The sequence below is a fragment of the Ctenopharyngodon idella genome, chromosome 24 (assembly GCF_019924925.1).
Source record: "Ctenopharyngodon idella isolate HZGC_01 chromosome 24, HZGC01, whole genome shotgun sequence".
In the NCBI taxonomy this organism is placed as follows: Eukaryota; Metazoa; Chordata; class Actinopteri; order Cypriniformes; family Xenocyprididae; genus Ctenopharyngodon; species Ctenopharyngodon idella.
Window position 1 is genome coordinate 10,134,594 of NC_067243.1, and position 23,470 is coordinate 10,158,063.

Genomic DNA, 23,470 nt, shown 5'->3' on the forward strand with positions numbered 1-23,470 from the left:
TCTTACACGATAAGGTGTGAATCACCCCTGACCCTTTGACCTACATGTGAAACCCGTGCTGGGAGTAGATGTGTGCAGTTAATCACGAGTGACTGACCAATGCATCTGCAGGGCACCACATACACCAAACAATTGAGTCTAAATCATTTCCACGGGCCGGTCGGAGGATGGAGTGGTGTGGGGCCTGGCCTGAGGCAACACATTCTACAGACAAATGAGCCGTGCAAATTCCGACTCCACTGTCGCACCCGGAACGCGCTTTGGACCAATGGTCCTGAAACTGCAAGCTCGCACATATATATCCAAACAGAAGTGCGGTTAGTGGAGTTACGTATGATTTTGGGACAAAATAGGGCTATTTTACATTCAATTGTGTACATATGTAATCCAATTAATCATGAAGAGATGTTAAAATTAACATGAAATAACCCATTTCACTGCCATTTAATTCATGATATATGAAAATATTTTTTTTCCCTTTTGAATAAATTGAAAATAAACCAGGAATGTGTATAATACAACAGAATGTGTAAAAAAGGTTAAATTTTGATTTCACTACATTTGACATTGCTTCCAGAAGTCACACTAAAAATGATAAATGAAGACGAGCGCATTGCATCATGGGATACAGTATCCCACGCTGACGTCGCCCTCTCACTCTACCTAAAACAATTACACATTCGGATCCACACATACGCCATCAAAAACACAGAAAACATGACAGGAAATCGTTACCGCAGATAATCTCCTCACGCATACATACAGACGTGACGTTATCTCCTACATCGCTGCCACCTGGTTTGATGTATTAGTGTAATTAGGCAGAATTGTGTCTGACACACAGATGCTGTATCGATCGGATCTGCCTGTGGGGTGGGGGTGGGGGTAATCGGACCTGCTCTTAAAATCAATGTCTAGGAGATTATTATATGTGTGTTTGGACGCTGCTTTTGCAAGAAAGTGTGTAGTTATATAATCCAATTAAACAATACGTCACAATGTTAAAACAACACATTTCACTTCCATAACATGTTATATTATGTTATGGATTGATTTCGTTTGATTTCTCCAAATCTGTAGCCTTGGGAAGAAGGTTGTCTTATTGAGGAAGTATTGATGTATGATGAAGTTTCACTTCTGGCGAAGGCATCTGTGCGTTCACAACCGATGCTCCTTTCACAGCTGTGTCTGTTCGACACCAAGGACGGCGGCCAACCACCAACACATGGCTTGGAGGTACGGGCACGTCTGGTGGCGTATCGCAAGGCACAGCTGTAGACCGTCAGAGCTCATCAGGAAGAAAGTTGCCTGGACGGCACTTAAGGGAATTCACAAAAGGCAAATGCTGTTGGTTCCTGTCGTCATTTCAAAGACACCTACAATAAGACCACGTCACCCAAAGAGTTTTACGTCATCCCTGACAACCTGTTTTGCACCCTTCAATAATAATAATCGCCTCCCTGGAGTGTTTTCACTAACCGTACTGCCTTTGTTTTTGTTCCTTGTCGTGCTCTAAGGTTGTCGAGGGGGCGTGGAAGGACGGATATCTCTTTCAGGATCATAAAGTCAAGTGGCAATTCTGAGCCTCTCCAGTCAGTCCCTAGAGTCCCACCTGTATCAAATGCACTAATGTCTGAACAAATCCATCTGTATTATGTGGACACCTCAGCATCTATACTGACATTCTGTCTTCCAATTAAAAACAAATGATTACATATATACACATATATACAGCCCAGGACATGCATGTCTCAAAACAAGCCATGTGTTCACACCTGTGCAGCCCATCATAGTATTTACAACACCACAAAAATGTTACAAATATCAGTTCTCTCACTAGTCAATATCAGAGGCTTTTGTAAAGAGTAGTTATAGGAACTCAATTATAGGAACTAGCCACCAGGACGGTCCCAAGAACTAAATGTCCTTTTAGGGCAATTTTCCTGGTTGCATTCACACCGGCGGTAGGAACTCTGAAGTGACGTAAGCAGTCCGACAGCGACGTCATTTAACCCCTTAACTGTCACCCCCATTTTTGAGAATCCAAACTTAAATGACTATATTTCAAGAATGCTTTGGGGTACAGACCTAAGTTTGGTCTTTTTAATTGAAGTATGAAAAAGTTATGGAAGTTAAAATTTACTGTAAATCAAATGTACTGTACTAAACATTTTTTATTTTATATAAAATTTATATTTTATCAAATATATTTTACTCTAAAATTGTCTAACCAAGTTATGTTCCAAATTTGAAGTTGATATCACAAAAATTTAAGTTCCTATGAGATTTAGTTTAGGTGCTGTACCAAAAATAGCCACCAGGTGTCACCGACATTCTATTGATTTTTTTTTTATGCATTCTCCTGTTACAAATTGATAAATTTCTGTCCAAATATCACATCTATCACGAAATAGTTGGCAAATATGGAACCGTGAGACTCAGACCCTCCCGAAGATATGTGTTTTTTCAAGATTTCAAAAGGTTTTGACTATAGTAGCTAAAATAAATATTGTAATATGAAACCTGACACCACCCACTAGGGGAGGAGCTTGCTAAAAGAACTTAAAGTAAGGTTTCCACGGTAAAGCAACATCCGATTTCACAGGCTGAATCTTGAGTTCGTAAGCTTAATTTATGAGGATTACTAAAATATGTGATATGAAAAAAAAAGGCAATAAATAACAACAACTCTGTAGCGTAAAGGTTGAGAAGTGCCTGGACATCGGCGTCAGTCCATCTATCGCTGTTTTCCATGTTCATGGAGAAAGTATACGTAAACTGTGTGTTTACACAGCTTTTTAAAAACGAAAGGTGTACATGTTTCGTATGGCAATCAACATACACTTACGTCACTGGTAGTTCCTATTGTGCTGGGTTACACTCTATTCTGAAGTAGTAGCTAATTTAGTCCCCCCAAAAGATGTTCCTATAACTAAGGGTATGTTTACATGACAACAATGTACTGAAAACGTAAAAATTTTTCCTTTGCGTTTTTCGTGTACAGACGACATTTTCAAAATGATCCCTGATCACACGGATCCACAAAAAACGACGAAAAATGCTGTATTATGCTGCCAGGCCAGTAGTTGGCGATGTCACTTTGTAAAGAAACACTACGCGCCTATACACTGAACATGTAATATGTATGCGCATGACATTATCTTTTTCACAAATCCACATTTTTGTAGTTTACACAGAGACCATAACGGTATAGTTTTCAAAAAAGTGCACTTTGAAACCGTTTTCAAAAGTTTGCGTTTTCAGGGCCCCCAAATGCCTTTGTTGTGTAAATGACAATATAATATATACATTTTTTTCCATTCAAGGTCCACTCGAAGTTTTTCATAATATAATATAATATGATATAATATAATATAATATAAAAGTTTCAGGACAAATATGTCCTGATTAACAAAATAATGGTAAAAATGCCTTAAGAATGTCGTTAGATCAACACATTGCTGTTTACATAAACATATAAAAAATTTGCCAGCTACAACATAGAGTGAGACTTCTCTCCTTTTTTTCATAAAGGAAAACACACGACAACAATAAGAAGTGAAAAGTATACTAAAAATGGAGGAAAGGTTGGATGAAGCTACATCTTAAAGTATCTCTTTTCTACTGCATCAAAAGAAAGAGCTCTGTAAATCTAGCACTAAAAACCTCGGGTAGCAGGAGATGCAGATCGCAGGCGAAATCCCTGCAGGAGTGCAGAGACAAGTCATTCTCATGTTACACTACATTTGTTGAATTAATAACAGATAATTTAGCTGCAGGTGCAGGAACATACTGTGCTCCCCGAGTTAAAATCAGCATCCAGGGTTGCTTCTTCTCTGATCTGAAATCAGTCTCCTCTCAACAGATGTCTCTGAACGGCTCAGGTTTGCAGAACAAACTCCTGGATCAGAATAATGACACCATTTCTACACATCATCATAACTGAAAACAGCACATCAGTGTGTCCTCAACAGGCATCTGTACTTCAAGTCCCTATAGGCAGGTAGGTCTTATTTACTGACAGCTTTGTACTTTGCCCTACATAATGTCCCGATGACAACATTTTTTTTTTTTTTTAATCATTTATTAAAGGGATTGTGACCCAAAAATGAAAATTATGTTATCATGTACTTTTCGTGCCTTTCAAAATCCATATGACTAAAGAAAATGTTTTGCGGATGGGGACAAAAAATACCAGTGTTATTTTAGTTTTTATTATAGTTTTATTAATATTTTGAATTAGCTTGTATTTTTTATATTTTTAGTTTTCATGTTAATTTTAGTTTAAGAATTAATTATTTATGTGCTTTTGTCAATTTATTAGTTTATATATATATAAAATATTGCTATTTAGGCTTAATTTATTTTTATTTAAGTTTTAGTTTTTATTTATTTCCAGTTAATAATTTTAAACTTATTTCAGTTTATTGCCAAGGTAACATTTCTAATTTTTAATTTTAACTGCTATTTATATTTTATTTCAGCTTCATTTCAATTAACTGAAATGTTTTTAATAGTTTTACTGTTGTGCTTTTAATAGTTAACAATATTAACCCTTTCTATAACCTTCAAAAATGGGTAAAACAATTACCAAAAAAGACTTTTTATGAATAAAAATGATTTTTTATCTAAAACTGATTATTGGACTAGGTTTTACAAGAAAATACATAAAAATTTCACGTGTAATTCATGTTATATGCCATTTTTTTGTAATTATTTATGAAATTTACTAGAAATTTCTGATTGAAAATTGTTTCAAAGCCATTTAAATGTATGAGCAACAAGCTCATTGGCTGCAGATGTGACATGGACCAATCAGCTTGTGCCAAGTAGTTAATGCTGTAATTATCAGCTTGCGTTAAGACCCATCAGCCTGCGCCATCTAGAGTCTCATGGTAGAACTATGTATTTATCAAATTTATAAATAAAACAAAAGATTATTGGAGAATGTTTTACAAGAAAATACTATTTGTCTTTCTACTTTTAATTCAAATTTTCAGTCAAATCTTCTAGCAATTTCTAATTGAAAATTGTTTCCAAGGAAATCCTACACCAATTATTTCAGTGTATATCCCTTTAAGAAAGTAAATAGGGTCAATTTCCATATCCTGTCATATTTTTGTACACTTTGTACCTCGGACCAACTTGTATCATTTACACAATCCATCAAAACGAACCTAATACATGTCCAACCAAAGCTTCTGTCACATGTACAAACGAGCAGACTCAAACATTAAAATTTGTCCTCATCAAATGTCAATATGCATGAGTCAGGACAGCCTTTCTGAAGGAGGCAGCGTCATGTCTGATGCTTCGGATGTTGTGGGCCTAATCGCTGTGGTGTTTAATTTAACAAAGCGACAGAAAAGGCTGAGACAACTAAGGCGAGGGAGCAGTTGCTTTCCAATGTCACCATCTGTTATTTATACAGTTACCGCCTCCTACGGGAGACGGCAAAAGGCCACATATTGCAGAAAAAAACATAAATCTATCACTTCAACTCATTATCTTTTTAATCAGCTGACCCAGGCTCCCCTCTCAGGGGAACGGCACAGCCGGGGTACATTTAGGACAGACCCATAACTCACCCACAACTCCCCCATCCAAAGAAAAAATAAATATTACAGAAGAGTGAACATGAGAGTGAATAATATAAAGTGCATTGAAGGAATGATATAGAAAAACAAGTCTGCATTAGTAATTCAGGTTTGATTACACATACATACAGTATGTCCGCCTACGTCCAGAAAGGTTATTTGATTTTTTTTTCTTCATTGTGCATTGATTTCTGTTATTTACTTTGAAATAATTGTTCCCGTTTTTCACCTTTAATGAAAACATTATTTTTGATGTTAAAATTTTAAGTTAAATGTGTTAAAAATGTTAAAACAATGTTACTGAGAAACTGGACTTCTTCAGGGGTGCAAAAGTACACACACACACACACACACACACACACACACACACACACTACTGTACAGTAAGATTTTTTTTATGATTTTAAGACTTTTATGCTCACTAAGGCTGCATTTATTTGAGCAAAAATACTGAACAAATAGTAAAATTGTGAAATATTATTACAATTTAGAATATCTGATTACTATTTTAATATATTTTAAAATGTAATTTATTTCTGTGATGCAAAGCTGAATTTTTAGCATCATCACTCCAGTCTTCAGTGTCACATGATCCTACAGAAATCATTCTAATATGCTGATTTGATGCTCAAGAAACATTTCTATTATTATCAATGTTGTGTGGCTTAATATTTTTGTGGAAACCGTGATATTTCTTAATCCAGTATTCTTTGTTGAATAGAAAGTTCAAAAGAACAGAATTTATTTGAAATAGAAATGTTTAGTAACATTATAAATGTCTTTACTTTCACTTTTCCTCAGTTTAATGCGTCCTTGCTGAATAAAAGTATTAATTAAAAAAAAAAAAAAAAAAACTTACTGACCTCCAAACTGTATATTGTCATCAAAAATGTTTTTAAGAAAACATATTTTATTTCAATGAAAATAACTGATATTAATGCAGAATTGCATGCGTATACTTTACCATTAAAAGAAATCTGTTTAGTTTTAAAAAATATTTTACTCTCTCAACAAACTTTTTTTTTTCACGTGTTGTTGATTTGTCTGTTCTGCAAGCCCTTCAATCTATTGCATCGGAAAATCTGCATAAATATTTCACAAAAACAATTCCACATGATACGAGCAATTTCACTGCTGATTACGGCGTAAAAACGGCGTAGCTTCGCAAACTACAGTGGTCTAATTTGGTGATTTCAGCACACGATTGGAAAAAATGAAAATCAGATTGAGTTGAGTACAAAAAAGTTCTTAAATCAAAATGTTCTGTAGCAAATGTTTGAGAGGCCTGTTGAACTACAGTATAACATATAATGATTAGCTTGAGGATTAATTAAAAAGTTGGTCTGTGAATATTCAAAAGCAAACAACAGACACATGAACTAATTGTAAAATGGTCCTGTTTGATCTCATCCATCTTCCTCTCCAATGAGACAGCGCTAGCTGTTTTTACATCAGCTTGTGCGTGTCACATAAGATCCCATCTTCAGACAAGGCTCAGTGTCTGATCTCAAATCAGCCAAAGTGTGTTCCTCACAACCTGTTCCTGTACACTCACCTGCCAAGTCTTCCACAGTGCCAGAAGTTTCTGGACATCTTCACGCTCGGTTTCGCTAGCTGGCTTTGCCCTGCACACACAAAAGAGAACAACAGCCGTGTTACAATTACAAACCATTTGGATGCTGTCTGTTTCTCAGGCTCCAAATGTTCACAAAGGGAACCGCGGGAAGATGAAGCCTTAGTTTAAAAACGTATTAAACAGGAGGCCACATATACTCTTAAAAATAAAGGTACTTGATTGGCATTGATGGTTCCATGAAAAACCTTTAGCATCCCTTTCCAACACACATGTAATATACATGAATTGACCCCCGTAGCAGATCTATACAGGTGAAGCTGGGCAAGGTGGAGGGTTTCTGAAAGCGAACTGCAGACTACTAACAGCAAACACTACCGGTATTTGTTTGAATGTTGAGCCGCAGCTCATTTGCCGCTGATGCAACAACAACCAATCAGATGTGCTATGTAGATAATGATGTGATCGCTACCAAACGAGTTAGGCCTATCAGCCTGTGCCATCTAGAGTTTCATGCCAGAACTAAACTGTAATAAAGAATCGTTGGTTTAACTTAAAAAAGTAAGTTACCTGGTTGCCTTAAAATTTTGAGTTCATTGAAATTAAAAATTTGTGTTAATGGTTTAATTAACAGAAACTCAAAATATTATGTTAACTGAACCACATTAATTATCTAAGTTGATTTGACAAAGACATTTTTTTTTTTACAGTGTATGTAAGAAAAAAAGGTATTTTAAGATGTTTTTTTTTTTTTTGAGGAACCAAAAATGTTTTTTTCTATGGCATCACTGCAAAAACTTCCTTTTGGAAGGTTTATTTTTTATGAGTGTACCTGTTTTCTACCGACTAACTTCACACGGTTCAGAAAAATAGATGTGCTTCGTACAAATATTAACATCAGATATCCTCACTTGGTCTCGTTCACAATGACCGGCTAGAATGTTTTCACAGTTTCCTGAACAGAGGAGATGACTCAGATGCCACAGTTGCTAAACAAGCAGAAGCATTTCTGTTTGATCCAAGTTTCTCATGTCTAAGTGCTTTTTGTAAGTGGATAGTGTTTTTTTTTTCTGTAGTTTGCAAAGAGATATTTTGCTGACCTGATTGTTAACTTTCATTTACAAAACTTCAAACACATGGGATACCCAATGAAAAGGGGTTTTGCAACCACAAATTAAAGGGGACAGTTCACCCAAAAATGATCATTCTGTTTTTATTTACCAAATAGAGTGGGACGTCAAAACCCGGAGGACTAATTTGCTGCTGTTTTTTTATAATGAGGTTTTTGAGTAAAATAAGGTTGCTAAGTTGATAAGTTGGCAATACTTGAACATTTAGCTCTACAGCGTAAATTGCACAAACCCCAAACATTCTTATGTAGTTACTTATGAAACGCATATGCTTTTTTAAAATAAACATAACAGCTTTAAAATCTGCATGTTTAATTTATGTTTACCACAGGCCTTATTTTACTCATAAATTGAAAAAGACCCATTTTACAAACCCATAGACAAATCTTGATGGAACCACTGGTAAATTAGTCTTCCAGGATTTGATATCATACCTGTACCACTCTATTATATATATTACATATTATATATTAACGGTACATGTATTCGTCCCGAACCGTCATGGTATGGACGTCATGATTTGGTGCATACAGTTAGACAATCCACACTCCAATCCAGAAGGGGGCGTGAGTGGTAATGCAACGCTGTTTGAAGAACAGACGATCTATGCATAGATATGTTTACATGTAATCTCTCAACCAGTGTTTCAACCGCAGAAAGACATCAATAAAATAAGCTTGACAATAATATCTCACTTAGCATTACATTTACCTCAGGCAAGTCATTTAGTGTCCACAGCATGTTAGTTCACTAGAGAAATGAACTGTAGAGGGGAGCATTTAATAATTATGTAATATATGTTTAAATAAATTTGTCATGAAAACAGGTTATGATCATATTTCAAAATGAATTGGAGTAGAAATTAATTGAAAAATAATTTTATATTATTAGATTTAGAAGTTGTACTGTACCGAACCCGTACCGAACCGTGACTTCAATACCGATACCGTCATGTTTGTGTACCGTTACACCCCTTATGTATTATATATGTATATATGTATGTATATATATATTGGTGCAGAATTGCAGGCATACATTTACCATTAAAGGAAATCTCAACTGTTTATTTGAGCATGTTTTACAACATATTTTACTCACTTTTTCCCATATGTTGGGCATAAATATGATACATGCACAAAACAATGCATTTTACAGTCCACAAAAAGCACCATAAAAGTATGATAAAAGCACCATAACAGTACAATTTGTTTCCGTCATATTTGGAATATGCACAATAGCCCCCATTTTCCTTTTGGAGCTTTCAAATAATGACAGAATTTTCACTTCTTAGGTGAACTATGGCTTGTGTTCAAGCTGACAGTTTGCATCACTTTAAAATGGCCAGAAACTATCAATTTCATCAAATGTAACCACTCCAAATGAATTATTGTAGTTAAACCCAGCAGCGGTGCATATTCAAGCATTCAAGCATGATTATTATATTTAAGATTCTTTGATCAATATGAATTACTTGAGCGTCTGGCCTCAAACATACACACACACACACACACACATGCACAAACAACTACTATGACTATTAATATGCAAACAAACGTAAAGGAAAATAAATATAATGCATAATGCTCTTCTGCCTACTCTTTTGCAAATACATGTGGGCTTTTTTGTCTAAAGTGCTGTACAATATGTACTCATCTGCACTAATGTACCTTTCCTCCTGTCCCAGAAAATGAGGGGGCGTGACATGAGCTACACTACATGCTTTTCAGGAAGTCTTATGTAATACAGAGAGAGACTGAGACTAATAATATGGAGAAAAGAGACGCATGATACACAAATGCATACATAAGCACTTCAAGGCCTTGAGTTACACTGACTGAATCTCCCATGAGCACTGCATCTATCTGCAGTCTTCAGAGAGCAGTTCCTTATTTTAATAAACACAAAAGATTGTTAAATTGGTGTAAATATCAGCCTCAGGTGTCCAGAGATAACCTACAATCCATCCATTGACCGTCTAATGCATATAAAACATAAAAACAGCAGCCACTTTCTCAAACCGTCAAGCTCTAATCTGATTGGATGGCATAATGCCACTTCCAGGAGTCAGAGTGAACTGGTATTTACCAGTCCACATGGAAATAAAGTTTTTTTTTTACAAGTTACCAGTAGCTACAATGAGATATGAGATTCAGATTTAAACTTTAAACATGTCAATCAAACAATCTCTAACTGTCCAAATAGGTAACAGCTCGAAAATGGACCAGATTTTAAATTTCGATTTCATGCCATTTTCCAGTAACTCTCCAGATCCTCCAAGCCAACGGATACCATAAGCATGCATATAAACAAAGCAGCTCGAGTCTGTTATATATATATATATATATATATAGTGAGCCTGTCTGTTGAGTTTGTTTGATCGTCTCCAGACTTCACTTCATATGTTCTTGCAGCATGCACAGAGAAACAGCCTTTGATTCTAAAAAAGCGACTCCATATTTAAAGCTCCTGTTAATGCTTAGACTTATCGCCATCATGAGCGCCACAGTCCATTCACCAATCTCTCTCTCCCTTGACAGTGCTCTAGATCATCTTTTTAGTTTTTTTCCACCTCGTGTGAGGTAGCCACATGTCTTCCAGGCAGGAGGAAAATATATGCTAGCTATAATTAGTATAGCTGGCATACATATTCAAATATGCATACATTAGACAAGGATGTTGCGGGGGAAAAAAAGGAACACCTAAACAACCTTTTGACCATTTAAAGGCCAAGAAAAAGATGGGCTAAGTAAACATTTTGAACATTCAGAATTTTGAACATTTAGGATGGATGGATAGGAGGAATTTTGAACATTTAGAATTTCGAACATTTAGGCCAGATGGTTGGTTGGATGGATGGATGGATGGATGGATGGATGGGTGGATGGATGGAATTTCGAACATTTAGGTAGTTTGGTTGGTTGGTTGGTTGGTTGGTTGGATGGTTGGTTGGTTGGTTGGTTGGTTGGTTGGTTGGATGGATGGATGGATGGGTGGATGTATGGATGGAATTTTGGACATTTAGAATTTTGAACATTTAGGCCAGATGGTTGGTTGGTTGGATGGATGGATGGAATTTCGAGCATTTAGGTCGTTTGGTTGGTTGGTTGGTTGGATGGATGGATGGATGGATGGATGGATGGATGGATGGACGGACGGATGGGTGGATGGATGGAATTTTGGACATTTGGAATTTTGGACATTTGGAATTTTGAACATTTAGGCCAGTTGGTTGGTTGGTTGGTTGGATGGATGGATGGATGGATGGATGGGTGGATGGAATTTTGAACATTTAGGTAGTTTGGTTGGTTGGTTGGTTGGACGGATGGATGGATGGATGGGTGGATGGATGGAATTTTGAACATTTAGAATTTTGAACATTTAGATCGTTTGTTTGGATGGATGGATGGATGGATGGATGGATGGACGGATGGATGGAATTTTGGACATTTAGGCCAGTTGGTTGGTTGGATGGATGGATGGATGGATAAATGGATGGATAAATAGATAGGAGCTTTATGTTTTTAAAGCTACAGAAGCCTTTTTTTCATAGCACAATGAAATCTTTAATCTCAGAAGATCAGTCCCTTTAACACCAACTCTGAATAACAGATAAACATATGATCCATATTAAACGAATCAAAACAAATATGCAGTGAAGTTGTGAAGCACAGAGTGTTAGTCTGTATCCCACAATCCACCTTCCCTGCCCACACATCCTTTGCCTGCTATACTGGCAGCATCAACCCTGACCCAACAATCTATAAATATGTTTCCCATCATGCTCCTGAGGCTGGTTTTGACGCACTCCACTTTGGAGCCCTTTTATCTTTAAACTGCTGCTGTGAGTAGATCAAAACACCAACAGTGTTTTGTGAGAGTGCAAATGCAGCAGCGTATTTCCATTGCTTCCAGCGTAGCACTATGGTCAACTTGTTTGATCACCTCTGTTTTCTTGTTTTCCTTCTCTTTCTTTCGCGCTTTGTTGTTCAGTGCAAGCTAGGTCCATCTTTTAGTCCCTGGGGTGTATCTTTGCTTTGATTTGAACCTGTAGGGTCAGGATGCATCACTCTCGATGAAAAAAAAAAAAACATAAATGCAGATGGCCTTTAAAATCAATGGCCTGCGGACACACTGGAAATGAATGCAGAGAGAAGCTCTTTCTGCACCTACACAGGATAGCTGAAACCAGGAAGGTTGTCTGGTCCATTTGTCTTCTTTGAATGGTAAATCTATCTGTGTCTGAGCAGAGGGTCCCACAACGAGGAAAAATAACGATGACCCTACGGGAGACATAATGAGGCATCATGTAAAGGTAGAGGAGAGAGAGTGTGAGATTGAGAGAGAAGAAGAAAGGAAGGCCAACCATAAATCATATTTCAGCTCATAGGGTACCTTGACTTCAAACTAAAGATGTCTATTTTTGCATAATAAAGCTTGAAAACAACTTCACTTTCTTAATCTGATGTATTTCTGAGTGAAACTGGATATTTGATGAGTAGGGCGGGACTATTTCATCCATCACAATTGTTTGTGTAATAAAAAGTGGGCGTTACATTCCAGAATGGAGACAGATGGTTGAAGGGGCGGGGCTGAAAAGTAAGAGGGATTGGTGATGTCACCAAAAAAAAAAAAAGTACATTTTAAATTATTGTCAAATTCCCTAAAAAATTTTAAATGTTATCTTAGAAATATACACTAGACTGGGGTTCTCAACTCTGGCCCTCGAGATCCACTTTCCTGCAGAGATTTGCTTCAACCCTGATGAAACTCACCTGCCTCTAGCTTACTAGTAATGCTGAAGACCTTGATTAGCTTGTTCAGGTTTGTTTGATTAGGGAAAGTGGACCTCGAGGGCCAGAGTCGAGAACCCCTGGACAAGACCATGACTCTTCAGGAAGAAATTAAATTTTGGAGTGGTTTTCCACCCTGTCTTTCTGTTATCCTGAGCTAAATGGATATCATTAGTTTTTGGCGCACATTCGCCTGTTAATGTAGTGATAGAACATGCTGATCATTAAAGAATATTAAAAAGGAATTAGAAGAAAGCACCCCAGACGTTTTCAATTTGGTCCAATCACATTCACACTGTGAGGATTTGAGATTCTAATTAATCTAGATTCAAATTTATTTTATTAAGGGTGCAGTAACTGTAATTAATAAAATATCACGCATGCTGTCCTAAATGGTAACCAGAAGTGCTCTAAATGGATAATTACATGCCAGGATGTAGATTTGCAAGTGTGTGTGTGTATGTGTGTGTCAAAAGACCAGCGTGGGCTGTTGTAAAATTTCTAATTCTAAATTCTATTAACAAAGAGTGTTCTTTTGAACTTTCTATTAATCAAAATTTCCTGAAAGAAAAAAAAAAAAAAAAAAAAAAAGTATTACAGTTTCCACAAAAATATTCAGCAGAAGAACTGTTTTCTAAGGAGCCCTGCACATGACATGTGGGGAAAAAATATGTATATCATGGCCACAAATTACCAAATCATTCCCATGACTTACTAATAGCACGATTTACTAATTTGTTCTCTCGTTTTACTAAATTGTGCGCAGAATATAATAATTAATTCCCTCATTTTCCCAAATCGTGGACACAATATCATAATTCATTCCCTCATAGTGTTGTTAAAAGTACCGACGGCGATACCAAGTGGGTACTGAAATTTAAAAAATGTGAGCACTGTTGGGCGGATTCGTAAACACCTCTGATTGGCCACTGTGTTCATGCACTCATCAGATATGTCTGTGATTGGCTACAATGATCAACACTTCAAAAGCATGTTGTAAATAGACAATTTTAACATTCTTCACCGAGCTCTTACACAGATACACATGGGAGCGTTTGAAAGCAGGCGTCTATCAGCGTACTGGTTTCAAATCGCTTTCAAATTCAAACACTTCCGTGTGCTTTCAAACACGCCCGTGCGTTGATCATTGTAGTCAATCACAGACATATCTGTTGAGTGCGTGAACACAATGGCCAATCAGAGGTGTTTACGAATCCGCTCAACAGCGCTCAAAGAGTCACATTTTTTAAATTTCAGTACCGACTTGGTATCACGGTCAGTACTTTTGATGACACCATTCCCTCGTTTTACTAAATAGTGCACACAATATAATAATTAGTTCCCTCGTTTTTACTAAAATGTGCGCACAATATAATAATCCGTTCCCTCGTATTACTAAATAGTGCATACAATATAATAATTTGTTCCCTCGTTTTCCTAAATTGTGCACACAATATAATTTATTCCTCCTTTTCCTAAATCGTGTGCACAATACAATTCTGTATAAAACAATAGTGGATTTAACATCAAAATTTATCATCTAATGTTAAAATGTATATTTTTAATGTAACCTTCTCCCTTTAAATACTTTGGTCAGTTCAAGAATAATTCATGCATTTTTATATTATTTATTTGAAAGAATTATAAGAGAAGTTTAATGTTTATTGTTCAACTGGTCGAGGTTGATATGGGATTTAGAGAGTAATTAGTAATAAGTAATGCAATACTTTTTAGAGAGTCATTAGTACCGTAATCTAATTACACTGTTGAAGGTGTAATTAGTAGCAATATTAAGTACTTTTTACTTACCCAACACTGGTTGCCATGATATATATATATTGTCCGCATGTCATATATATATATATATATATATATATATATATATTGTCCGCATGTCATGTGTGGGGCTCCGTAGTTTTCAACACTGATCATAATAAGAAACATTTCTTCTAATGGCTGCTGAAAATTCTGCTTTGTGTCAAAGGAATAAATGACATTTTAAAATATACTAAAATAGAAATTTAAATTGAACATTTCACAGTATTAATGTTTTACTGTATTTTTGATCAAATAAACGCAGCCTTGGTGAGCATAAGAGACTTTTGAATAGTGTATTGCCATTAAAGTATATATATATATATATATATAGGGTCAGTATGATTTTTTAATTTATATTCATATATATTCAAGTGTGCATGTGTCTGTTTTTCAGCAAAGCATCTGTACTCATTAGTGTATGCATAAATTATCGTCTCGAAATAGCACCAGTTAGAAGCCACCACTACTAGATGCCAAATGAAGGTTAACGGCATCTGTGGAAACTAAAACAAAATCTAGGTTTTTATACTGATATACAATCAGTTATGATAAAAACAACTTCCTTTAGCACCTCCACATAAGAGATCACAAAACTGTTTCCAAATCAGCATGAAAAAAGTGGCTTTTTCCAATGACATATCATCATGTTAATGGCCTTGACAGATGGTGTGTGAATACCCTGATCAATAACATTCCAGACCTCTTAACCTTCAGTAGTGCAAAGCAAGACCTGAAGAAAATGAGGCTATTGATCAGGGCAGTAGAGCAGAGAGGAAAGATGCGCACGGCATGCTAGCAACAGGCTAACTGCTGCATGTGCACTTCCACTAACATATTAACTCGCAGTCACAACCAGTGTTTTTCAATGTAAATTTTGTTAATTACCTACTTCAAAATTACAGCTGCATGATATATCACAATAAAATTGATATCATGATATGGCTTAGTGCTAAAACAGTGGGAATGTGGCCAATAAATACTATATATATATATATAAAATCAACACTAGAAACTATTTGTTTTATGCATAGGCGGAGCGTGTGTAAGGTTGGGCAAGGCCCTGGCCACGGACTTGAGACTAGCATGGAAATTTTCCCTTGAACCACTGCCTACTGCTCCTTCTGATTGCTTTTAGAGGAAAAAGCTGCCCATAACTGCTGGTCTAGGATCCGTTTTCTCTGAAATAATAGCATATTGGCTAAACAGAGCGATTGTGTATCTGTGTTTGTGCTCTGGAGAACGTCAAAGGTTTCTATTTGCAATGTGTTTTTGCAGCGTTGAGCAGTGTACCCAATCACAGACATCTCTGTTGGTTTCTTCAACGCAATGGCCAATCAGAGGTGTTTAAGTTAGCACTGAACAAAAATTCTCTCAACAAACAATTATGTAAATAAGAGATTAATTGTGCAGTCAGTTTCATTGATTATAATGGAACTTAGTGAGATCGCGATGAACTAAGCTGAGTGACAGCTTATTAGTGATTATAAATGGATATTGCACACTTTCTGTCATGACAAATCCCGCATGCAGTATGCTTGCTTTTCTGTTAAAATTAACAGTGGTTTGTGAACATAGATGCTTTAATAACAAATAATGGTGACACTTTAGTTTAGGGTCCAATTCTCACTATTAACTAGTTGCTTATTAACATGTATATTACTAGGATATTGGCTGTTTATTAGTACTTATAAAGCACATATTAATGTATTCTGCATGACCATATCCCTTAATCCTACGCAATACCTAAACTTAACAACTGCCTTACTAACTATTAATAAGCAGTAATTAGGAACTTATTGAGGCAAAAGTCGTAGTTGTTCATAGTTAGTTAAAGGGGTAGTTGATTATGATTTCACTTTTTTAACTTTAGTTAGTGTGTAATGTTGCTGTTTGAGCATAAACAACATCTGCATAGTTACGACGCTCAAAGTTCAATGCAAAGGGAGATATTTTCTTTTAAAGAATTCTTTGTTTAAGGACTACAATAAAGGGCTGGTAGGGACTACAACAAGCTTCTTCCCGGGTAAGTGACATCACTAACCCTGAAATTTACATAAACCCCACCCCCAAGAACATGCAACAAAGGCGGTGAGGCCATGTTGGGCTGCTTTAGAGAAGAGGAAGAGTTGTTGTAGTAGTGTGTTGTTACCATGCCGTCATTTAACTGCTTCACAAACGAGGGTCAATTCAACGCTGGATTTGCACAAAAGTTTAACATGACGGCACATGCTAGTCGATGAGTTGAATCAACTCCACAGCAACTACATAAATTTATCCACTAACCATTCAGAAACGTCCAGTTACATTCTAAAAGTTGTAACTTCTTCCTGAGTCTCTCCATCAGTGTCCGACTCCGGTTTGAACAATGTAAGGCTGAACACCGTTACTGACAATCCTCATTTTGGCTGCGTGAGATTCTCCAACTTTGTTGTTGTTGAGCAACCGAAGCATGAGCTGTTAAAGCTCCACCCTTTTCTGGAAAGTGGGCTGGGAGCAGCAGCTCATTTGCATTTAAAGGGACACACACAAAAACAGCATGTTTTTGCTCACACCCAAATAGGGGCAAATTTGACAAGCTATAATAAATGATCTGTGGCGTATTTTGAGCTGAAACTTCACAGACACATTCTGGTGACACCAGAGACTTATATATCTTGTAAAAGGGGCATTATAGGTCCCCTTTAAAAGTGAGAATTGGACCCTAAACTAAAGTGTGACCCAAATAATTTATCAGAAATATCTATAAATTCCACAAATAATTACAAAGAAACAGCAAGCAACACATTGAATTAAACATGAAATTTAAGTAAAAAGACTCAAGTAGTGTCTTCTTGTAAAACATACTCCAATAATATTTGTTTTATTTCCAACTTCAAAAAATATTTTTATTACAGTGAAGCTTTTCCTAAATGGTTCAGCTCTAAAATGAACATGTTTTTCAGCTTTTTTTAAATTATTATTTTTATTTTCTAAGCAGATGAACTCCCCAACAAAATCACCCCACTCACTCTAGAATGACTCATTCTTTCCAAATATATAGTAGCTATTCAAGTATTCAAGTCATTTGTTGAAAATTCCTGTAATTCACAATATATCGAAGAAAAACAAATTATCACAATTTTATTTCCCCCCCCATATTGTGCATCCCTATTCAAAAGAACAACCAGTGCTATATACAGATATTTCATTAGCGCTTTTTCAGCAGTGTAGTCTTTGTGCTTGACCCAAAAAAAGTGAGTTAAACAGTAACTATCTTTATGTGTATTCTACCACTATAAGACCTGTCCTTGATCTACTAGCAAAAAGTCTCAGGATCTAGACTTCCCGCTGCTTTGGAAGCTGATCAGTGCCATAGTCGGAGAGATTAACAGCTCCTAGAGCATGTAAGCTTCTGTAACCGCACAACTGATGCAGAAGAGCAAACACTGGAGTGAGTCCCTCCACAGGCTCAATCAAGGTATTGCACAAAGTCAGAAAGTTGACACCTCCGAATAAGAGAGCATTCTGTGTATGCGCAAAACTGACACTGCACCTCGTTTTCTTAAGAGGATTTGGGATATCAGCTAAAAGCAGAGCACTCATACAGGTATCTGTAGAGTTGATGGCTGAGTTAAGTCGAGGCGTGCTGATGCTGTGCCAAGCAGCAAAATCTACACACTACAATGTTACATGAGTAAAGCTTTTTGGCTGAATCAAATGTGTTAAGTGTCAGATAAATGTTTGCGCTTGCAAATCTCGCAAATGCAATGCTAGCTTGATGATAGATCATAGCAAGCGTTTTAGTGGGTCTGATTTGAAACTAATTTAGCTGCTTTCAATATTGGAAAGTGAGATGAGATAGTATTGAGAATGAGAATTAGAATTTAAAGGGATAGTTCACTCAAAAATTATAATTCTTTCATCGTTTACTCATCCTCACGTTTGTTCCAGACTTATTTTCTGTGGAAAAAATACAAAAAGCACAATAAAAGTATCCTAAAAAGTGTTGTTATTGTTAACTAAAATTAAACAAAAACTATTACAAATCATCTTTGTTAATTGAAATAAAGCTAAAAAAGTAAACACTAGATGAAAAACTTAATAAAAAAATAAATCAAAGTACTAAAATGACTAAAACCAAAACTGAAATAAAATAAATCTAAATAGAAACATAAAAAAATCACTAATTAAAACATAACAAAATGACCAAATCTAAAATTAACATGAAAACTGAATATATATATATATATATATATATATATATATATATATATATATATATATATATAAAAGCATATTAATACATACTAATAGTATATAAATAATACTAAAGTAACAGTGCTCATGTGCTAAATTATAATTCTTGTGTATATCTATGTGAGAGTGAAAAAACACAAGTTTAAGTTTCTAGTGATGGACAATTTCAAAACACTGCTTCATGAAGCTTCTAAGCTTTACGAATCTTTTGTTTCGAATCAGTGGTTATATCAGTGGCAAATGCTCACAAAGAAGAGCGCTCGTGCATTCGGCTGAGTCTTACAATGTGTTTTTGCACCTCAGAATGCTTTTATGATGCAAGATTAATGTAAACGGCCCACTGCAAACACCCTTGTAACTTGCTTCAACCTTTTCGAACTTTATGAATGATTATTTTATAGAAAGTTCAAGTAATGCATGTAAGGAATTGGAAGAAAGCGGAGTACACGTGTTTCTAAAGCACGCAGTGCCATCTGCTGTTGAAAACTGAGATCAGAATCGATTCGAGAGAGAATCGCGATACATATGGAAAATATCAGAATCAATCCAGAATCATTTCTCGATTTGTGATGCATTGATGTATTTTCCCAGCCCTAATTAGTATGCACATATTCAAATTGCCTAAAATTAGAATCAAGCACTATAGAAAAGTAAGCAACTTTAAGTGAATATCGACCTAAATTCCAGTTACGTTCCTCATACAAAGCTATTGTATGGCACAAATAGTACACAGAAGGACTACTGCTACAGTAGTCTGCCATTTTTGGAGCTTGACAGGCCCTATAGTCACCAATTACTTTCATATTATGTGGAAAACATCCTGCCAGAATAAATAGAGGGTGAATACATGATGACAGAATTTTCATTTCTGGGTGAACTATCCCTTTAAGCAACTTTAGGAAGCAGCAAGAAACAACAACATTTATCTAAAGAACAGTGAGAAGAGAGAGCGATGTGCAATCCAGTGAGAGTAGCATTTAACATCAGCAAAGCTGGAATTGCTCATACGCATTAAATGAACTTGTCAGTTTCTCTACATCATGACTGATACCAGTAACTCACACCATCCGGCTTATTTGTAACACAAATGAAGATAATCATCATCTCTTGTGGTAATGCTGATGAAGATGACAATAATTATGACGCGAGGGGGTGAGGGTGGGGGGTTGTGGTACTACTATCCGCAGAAAGAAAAAAGGTAAATACTCCAAAAAAAATCTGATGACACATCAGAGTGCTCTATAAATCACTCACTTCCCTTCTTTATTCTGTTTCCTCTAAAACGAAAGAGGGGAAAAGTGCCAGGCGATGAGGGGGTGAACACGACATGCTTCACTGGCCATGACTGCACTCCCTGGGAAGAAAAGCAGTCTGTCAGGACCATTATTCAAGATAAAATGCCTTTTTTTCCCCCCTCTGATCTAGGACCGGCTGAACCTATTCTTAAAGGAACAGCCCCAGTGGTAAAAAAACAAAAACAAAAAAACATTACACAAACAAATACATTACACAAAAATACATTTAAAAACACATTTTCATGACTCCAAAGAAACTAAAATAAAACGAAAATATCGACAAATTACTTTTAGTTTTGCATACACGGTATAATTTAAAATAAATAAATAAATAAACCTTAATAAACAACCCGAATGCATTAAACATAGAAATGCCAGATATTAATAATATTATTTAAATCATCAACACTACAAAAAATAAATAAATAAAATAAAATAAAAAAAGTAAAATAAAATAAAAAATGTAAATAAATAAGTAAATAAAAATAGGAATGAAAACAAAATCTAACACTAGACAATTGTAAAAAAATAAATAAATAAATAAAAAATAATAATAAAAATAAACAATTTAAATAAATAGAATAAAGCACAAATAAATAAATAATTAACAAATAAACAAATAAAGAAACAGCATTAATAAAAAAAAAAAAATTGGAATCTAATGCAACAGAAACAAAATTTTAAACTAGAAATTTGTAAAAAACTGTAAAACAACCAATCAACAAACAAACAAACAAACAAACAAACAAACAAACAAACAAGTGCACTGTAAAAAATAAATAAAAATAGGAATGGAAACTAAATCTAAAATCAAATCTAGAACAATATAAAAATTAATAAATTAAACAAACAAAAAACCTTAAATAAATAGAACAAACAAACCAACAAATAAATAAATTAAAAACAGTATTAGTAAACAAAAATGATTGGAATCTAATGCAACGGAAACAAAATCTAAAACTAAAAAAAAAAAAAAAAAAAAAAAATCAAAACTAGAGCACTGTAAAAAATTTATAAAAATAGAAATGGAAACTATAAATATAATATATGGAAATATAAAACTAGAAAACTTAAAAACTTAAAAAAAAAAAAAAATAATCAAACCAGCCAACTAACCAACCAACAAACAAACAAGAAAAAAACAAACAAATCTAGAACAATGTAAAAATAAATAAAATAAACAAACAAAAAAAAACTTAAATAAATAAATAGAATAAACAAACCAACCAACAAACAAACAAATAAGTAGTATTAGTAAATGAAAAAAAAATGGAATCTAATGGAATGGAAACTAAATCTAAAACTATAAAACAGTCAAAAAAAATGTTTAAAATAAATCAAACTAACCAACCAACCAACCAACCAACAAACAAATGAATAGGAATATAATGGAATGAAAAGTAATGAAAACAAATGCTAAATTGAAAATAAAATATAAATGAAAAATTAAAAATGAAAAAAAATATAAAAACCCTTCTAGTTCTCCCATTATTCCTGAATATAACCATCACAGCGCAGACTGTAAAGTCATCATCAATTTTTAATTATAAAGTAATCTGACTTCAATGTATTATTTATACTGGTTCTCTTTAACAATGACTATAAACTAGATGAAGTGACACTTCTGTTATGCCTCAGCAATCAAGGCCATTTTCCTATGGAAGACTTCAGAGCCAGTGTAGCCTGACGTGCCCTGCCCGCTATAGCTTCCAGCATTCTCCAACAGCGAGTGCCTCACATCGTCCAATCACAAACTCATCAGAGCAGTAAAGCTTCATGACAACGCAGACACCATCCCCTCCGCCTGTAAACACAGTCCAAGTCCACTATCATCTGCGCCTGAGTTCACATACAAGCTGCGGGCCGCACTCTGAGCAATAAAAGAGCAGCAAGAAGATGCTGCAAATTCTGAGACGGTTCCTGATGGAGACAAAATGAGAGGGTCAGTCTATTCAAGTTAAATTTGCTGGTCCTTCTGCATTTGCTGGGGAGTTAATCTGATATATGGCCATAGGCTGAATCTATTTGCGTAAGAGCCTCTGCCCTTGGCTCATAGATCAGTCAAGCAGCCCATGCTTGCTCTGTACCTTCTGTAATGGATGACTGCAGAAAGAAGCAATGCAGGTGCACCTTAAGAAACCCTAAACTGGGGAACAAGCCACGGCAGGGAAGTTAGGCCGTGAGGCAGGTTATAAATATTTGCTCTGGACGTTCTTCTTCCAGTATCAAAGAGCACCTCCAGCAGGGTTGAGGAGAAATGGGATACATGTAACAGTGAAATAATGTAATTGTAAACAGTGTAATTATGTAAACAGTAAATTACAAATAATTATATGCAACTAACCCTAAACCAAGCCCTTATCCTAACCCTAACCCTATGATACACTGTAAGCCCAAATAAGTTAGCAAAACTCAAAAAAATTGAGGTAATCAGTTGCCTCAAAATTTTTAAGTTAAGAAATTCAAAGTTTAAGCCAGCAGAACTGGAACTGAAAATTTTTATTAGTGTAAACTTAGCTAGCTATAACAAGCTACAACACTTCATTTTAGCATTTACTCTCCCTTTCGAGTGTCGTGGGTAAAGCATGTTGGGAAATAGAAATCCCAACCCAGTTTCAGTTAAACTTAAGTTCTTCTAAATTAAAAGGAATAAGTTCATAAAACTCAAGACAATGAAACAGAAACAGTTTAAGTATATCACAGAACTGATATACTTAAAATATATCAGTTCTGTGAACTTGAAAGAAAAAGAAAGTGCTAAATACTCATAAAAGTTAATTTGACTGAACTTATTTGTTTAAGGTTGTCCTACTCAAACCAATTAATTATTTTGTGTTAGGGTTTACAGTGTAAGTACATGTTGTTAATTAACATTACTCAGTACTTAAATATATGATTACACTGTAACAAGGACACCTTTAAATAAAGTGTAACCAAATATCCAAATTTTATATTTTACTGTTACATGTATTAGTATTTTATGTTCTGTTAAGGGATAGTTCACCCAAAAAAGTAAAACTATCATCATTTA

The 23,470-nt window shown here is 35.3% G+C and overlaps 1 protein-coding gene across 6 annotated transcripts in view; it reads right to left on the minus strand.

Moving 5' to 3' along the window:
• Positions 1 to 23,470, minus strand: part of lrrc4ca (leucine rich repeat containing 4C, genome duplicate a) — a 218,259-nt gene that overhangs the window by 17,839 nt on the left and 176,950 nt on the right. For all 6 annotated transcript variants that reach the window (XM_051884560.1, XM_051884558.1, XM_051884557.1 and 3 more), the window contains one exon: positions 7,153 to 7,222. The gene's annotated coding sequence lies outside the window, so the exon portion shown is untranslated. The remainder of the gene's footprint in view (positions 1 to 7,152; positions 7,223 to 23,470) is intronic.